A 6,000-nucleotide genomic window follows, 5' to 3' on the forward strand; every position below is an offset into this window, starting at 1 on the left:
TTTGCTTTACTTTGAGTATGTAAAGAATATGCCATTCAGAGTCATGGGACACCAATGTTCAGCTGACACAGTTTTTTCAGTTTTGTTTTATGACCCTCACCCTCATGGAATAAGCAGGTGTGCCTTCTCTCTCTAACCCACACTGTACATTTCTTCAATATTCTGGGGAAATAAGCATAGAATTGGTATTATTTATTTTTATATGTTTGATGTAATTCTTCAATGAAATTATCTGGGCATGGAGGTTTTTTGGTGAGATTTTTAACTACAGATCTTATGTATTTCATAAGTACTATTCAAGTCATCTGCTTCTTCTTGAGTGAGCCCCATTATTGTTTTGAGAGTCTCCTTGGTTTATAGGTGACAAGTGCCGCCACAGGCTATATTCAAGTTGTAGACCCTGAGATGCTGGTAGTGTGGCTCAGCTCAAGTCCAAAAGCCTCAAAACCAGGGAAGCCGACAGTATAACTCTCAGTTGGAGGCTGAAGACCTGAGACACCGGGGCGCTACTGGTGTAAGTCCTGGAGGCCAAAGGCCAAGAGCCTAGAGTTCTGATGTCCAAGGGCAGGAGAAGAAAGGTGTCCCAGCTCTCTGAGAGAGAGAGGCAAAAGGAGACTTAAATTGTCCCTTTAGAAGGAACTCACCCACCTCCACAGTAGCAAATCCACTCCTGCAGTAACGGTATTAAATCCATTCATAAGGGTAGAGCCCTCATAGCCTAATCACCTCTTAAAGGTCCTACCTCTTAATACCCTTACAATGGCAATTAAATTTTGCCATGAGTTTAGGAGGGGACAAACATTCAACTCATGGCAATGACCAGAGTCATATGAAATAGTTATTTTCCTTGTGGTTATGTTGCAGTTGGATTAATTTCAGTTTATTTTCAATCTTAAGTCTTTCTATTTTTCTTTGTATTTAATTTAATTTTTGAATATGTAATATATTTACATGATTCAGAAAACATGTGTCCAAAACAAAGTATCCTCACAGAAATCTTCTCTATACCCTCTACTTTTTCTCCCCACCTCTGTTCCCATTTTCATTAATTTTTTATTAGTTTTTAATTTATTCCTTCAGTATTTTTAAGGGGAATATATATATCTATATATACATTTAATACATACCTATGTATGTGTCTTATATACATCTATATATGCATGGATATGTGTGAGTATATATGAATATGTATATATGAATATATGTGCATACATGTATGTACTCATACAAGGGGGGACACCTAAAAAATACAGAATTATCATTTGGAGGGCAGGCCCCTTGTAGTACACTCAGAATTTGTTCCTCTGGATCAAACAGTCAACCAAAGTTTTTATCTGGAAGTTTTGAGAAAGTTGTGTCACAATTTGCAGAAGAAATATCTGAAGTTGTGACTAACAGGTGACTGGTTCTTCTACCATGACAATGTACCTGTTCACAGTGCACTGTGTTCAGCAGTTTTTGACCAAAAGCTCCATGCACTGATATGCAGTAATCCCTCATGCCCTAAAAATATTGTGACACAATAAACTGTTAAAATAAACTTGGGTGTTGGAGGAAGCATGGTTCTTAAAACAGCCTTTGCTTGCATCATTTCCTCTTTGCTAATAAATTGAGAACAACTATACGAATAACTTTGGTATAGTTTGGGGTAAAAAAAAAAAAGTAAAAATCCCTCATGTCCTACCCTCCCTATTCACTCAATCTCACCCCAAAATATTTTTTTCGTTTGTCTCTCCGATGAAAAAAGTCCCTAAAGGGAAATGTTTTGCTGATGTGGAAGAGGTGAAATAAAAAATGGCAGAAGCACTAAAAGGCATCCAAATTGATGAGGTTAGAAACTGTTTTGAGCAGTGGAAAAAGTGTCTCGATAGGTGTATTGCATCAAATGGGGAATATTTTGAAAGTGACTGGAAGTTTAAACATGTAAGAATAAATACACAATTTTTTATAAGTGAATTCCTGGGTTTTTGGGTCCCCCCTTGCACATACATATGCACTCATATATACACACATGTGTATACATAGAAACACACCTATATACACACACATATCCTTTTTTACATAAAAGGTAGCAAACTCTATACACAGTTTTGCTTTTGTTAAATTGAGTTTGGCCCAAAACTGTCTCCTTACATATTTGGGGTTGATCAAGAGGTTTCTTGGTACTCTTTCACAGGGTGAACTGTAGCTGCAACAGATTGTAACTTATTCTCATGCATCTCATGCAATAACTTAGTTGTTGCCAATCAAAGACAGTCAACTATTCAAACCAGGTTCAAATAAGGCCAACACTGAGCTGTAACCAATATGACTATTTCTGTCCTTCACTTCTGTTTTCTGTTTGTCATTTTTCTTTTCTTTTTTTTGGTCAATAAATCTTTCACCATGTGGTTGCTCTGGAGTTTCTGTGAGCCTACGCTGGTTCAGAAGACTGTGATTCAAAAATCGTTTTTGCTTAATTAAAATCAGCTAAAATCAGTTTGTCTTAGGTTTTTTTCTTTTGATACTTTTTTCACTTAACACTTTCTTCACTTAATAGGGATTACTGCATATCACTGCATGGAGCTTTTATTCATTTCTTTTTATTGGTGTATGGTATTCCATAGCATGGATATATCGTAGTTTATTTAACTAGTTCTGCACTGATAAATATGTTTGAAATCTTTTGGTATTACAAATAATGCTGCAGTGAATAACCTTGTGATTATGTTTCTTTGTTTTTTGAGTTGGAGTCTCACGCTGTTGTCCAGGCTGGAGTGCAGTGGTATGTTCACCGCTACTGCAGCCTCAATCAGCTGGGCTCAGGCGATCTTTCTGCCTCAGCCTCTCGAGTAACTGGAACTACAGGCATGTCATCATGCCCAGCTAATTTTTTTATTTATTGTAGAGACAAGAGCTTGCCAAGTTTCCCAGGCTGGTCTCAAACCCGTGAGCTCAGGCAATCCTTTCGCCTCTGCCTCCCAAGGTGCTGGGATTATAGGTGTGAACTGCTCTGCCTGGCAATTATGATTTATTTTAATTATAATAAGGTGGACATTTGTGTAACCGCCATCTTGGTTACAAAACAGACTGGCAGTCCACAAACCTTCTGCATAACCCTTGCCAAAATATACTCATTCTTTCCTTACCACCCAATGGTGACCTCTCGTTATCTTTTATGATGATCATTTTCTTGCTTTTCTTGATAGTTTTACTGCTGAGTATGCATTGCAAAAACATTGTTGTTTAAGTTTGTCTATTTTGAACTTTAAATAGAATCATAAACCATATACTCTTTTGTGTCTCACTTTTTTGGCTCAAAATTATGAATTGTGAGATTTATCCTTGATGTTGGATGTAGCTATTGCTCATGGATTTGCATTGCTGTGTGATATTGCATTGCATGAATATACTGAAATTTATTTATCCATTCTACTGTTGAATGACATTTGGGTCATTCCCAGTTTGGTGTTATTATGAATTATGGTGATATGAATACTGCTGTTTATGTCTCATGGTGCATGTGTGCGTACATTTCTGTTGGACATTGGTGATTTCTTGGTGGAGGGTATCCCACAACTAGCCTCAAATTTGGTGATACTCTAGTAGGACTCATAAGGCTCAATAACAGGTTATACTAATGATAAGGTTTATTACAGCAAAAGATACAGAGCAAAAACTGCTGTATTGTCTGATGATGGTGAATTTTTATAGTTTGTTTCTCTGAATTATCGTTATTTTATCTTCATTCCTGAAGGCTGTTTCTGCAGGCTATGTCAGCCATTATTTTCTTTCAATACATTCAAGGTACTATTCCACTGTCCTCTACCTTCCATTTTTTTCTTTTGAGAAGTCAGCTGAAATTGAACTGTTGCTACTGTGAAAGTAACTGTCTAATCCCCCCTCTAATTTTCTTTCAGAGTTTTTCCTTGTATTTGGTTTCCAGCATTTGTACCCCGATGTGTCTTTTGGTGATTTATCTTCTTTGGGGATCTGGGGGCTTCTTCAATAAGTCCTTCATCAAATTTGACAAATTATCCGCTACTGTATCATCTGTCCCATTCTCCTCTTCTTCTGAGATTCTTAGTGAAATATATGTTAGACCTTATTATTACTATATTCTCCATAACCTACAGTCTATTTTATATGTTCCATAGTTTTATCTCTCTGTCCTTTATTTGGGAGGACAGAGCTGTTTTCCAGTTCACTAATTCTCTCTTCACTGTACCTAACATGCTATTAAACCTATCCAATGATTACTGATTTTAGGTTATTATGCTGTTTTAGTTTTAGAACTTCATTGTTGTTCTTTTTCAAATCACATATCAATCTGTATAATTTTCAGCTCTGAAGCTTTCAATTTTATCATTTTGTTGACTACATTACGTATAGTTATTTTAAAGTCCGAGTTGGATAAATCTACCACGGGAGCCCCTGTGAGTCAGTCACTATTCTCTGTTGTTTTCTGCCGATTCCATTGGTTCTCTTTTATATTGGCTTCTTTTTTCATGTGCCAGATTACATTTGACAGTGTGCCAAACAATCTGAAAAACTGTTTTTTAAAAATATCGAGACATGGAATGATATTTTCTCTTCTGAGGATTTTTCTTTGCTTCTGCCAGGGATCTGGAACCCTTAGATAACAGGACAACCTGAATACATTTTAAACATTGAGAGTTTCTGGGCCACTCAGTTGACTTAAAACTGGGTTGAAGTTTATACAAGTTATGATTTATTTCTGATTCACTCTGACTTTTAGGATTCAATCCTTTGTAACCCCAACCCAAATAACATGGCCTTACCTTAGCTTCTAACTTCTGTCACCCTGGCTTCACCTCACTGTCAGAAGTACTGGTCACTTCCTTAGGTACCTTCTTTAGAATCAGCAAATTCTACTTGGTTAAAAGAAGCTTTAATTGCTGACCCACCACCTTAAAATTTAGTCTTCTACATCTTGTCTTGGAAAGTTCCTTATTACCTTGTTTGATCTCTGATATATTCAAGCAGATTTTTAAAAAAAATGTGTCATGTTTTCTGCTTTTCTATATTGAAGAGTAGGTTCAGCTTTCCAATTTTCCCATATCAGAAATGTAAGTTTCTTTTTGCTTCTTTTCAAGTTTTTGTGGAATACTCTCTAAAATAGTTTAAAAACCTAGAAGACTAATAGAGGAATTTAGTTGCATATGTCATGAGCAGAATATTAAAAGCGTCATATTCATTATTCCAAAGCATAAAAAAGGAGGAAAGTATTCAAAATTTTTTCATGAAGCAAATATGTCATTGATTCTAAAATCTGACAAAGAGTACATACTCACATATATGAAGACACAACACAGCTTCTGTGAGCTTCGGGAATAACTACCATCTCCTGGAAAGTCATTTAGTTATCCTGGTTTTAGGGTACAATTTCCTTGAATTTGACATTCATATTCTCCATTATAAAAGTAAAATTTAAGTGACATAGGCGTTTATTTCAAGAGATAGACTGGATTAAAGTCTGTAGTTGGATGAAAGTATCACCAAGACTCAAGTGAAGCCATCACCCTGCTAAGAGGGAGAAAGGGGTGTAGGAGTTGAGGCTACCAGACTTGGACTGGGTTCTCTTACTGACCCACCTCTCAATGCTTCTTACCTGTAGGGTAAAATGAATGCTCAAGAAGTGCTTGAGGATTCAGTGAAAGAAGGTTTGTAAGGAGCCTGAGCTTATAAATATTAGTCTGTACTCCTAAATGGACAAAAATTAGAACAATTTCCCCTGAAAACTGGAACAAGACAAGGATGCCCACTCTCACCCCTCCTGTTCAACATAGTATTGGAAGTCCTGGCTCGAGCAATCAGAGAAGAGAAGGCAATCAGGGGTATCCAAATAGGAAAAGAGGAAGTCAAGTTATCTCTCTTTGCAGATGACATGATTGTATACCTTGAAAACCCGAGAGAATCTGTCAAAAACCTCCTTACACTGATAAAGACCTTTGGTAAAGTCTCAGATACAAATAAATGTACAAAAGACAATCGCATTTC

General features: G+C 36.6%; 1 protein-coding gene across 2 annotated transcripts in view; it reads left to right on the forward strand.

The window, feature by feature from the left end:
* Positions 1–6,000, forward strand: part of FAM3B (family with sequence similarity 3 member B) — a 36,822-nt gene that overhangs the window by 22,325 nt on the left and 8,497 nt on the right. The gene's annotated exons all lie outside the window — the stretch shown is intronic.

Source organism: Carlito syrichta, unplaced genomic scaffold (assembly GCF_000164805.1).
Source record: "Carlito syrichta isolate Samal-C Ts95f unplaced genomic scaffold, Tarsius_syrichta-2.0.1 Scaffold309284, whole genome shotgun sequence".
Taxonomy (NCBI): domain Eukaryota; kingdom Metazoa; phylum Chordata; class Mammalia; order Primates; family Tarsiidae; genus Carlito; species Carlito syrichta.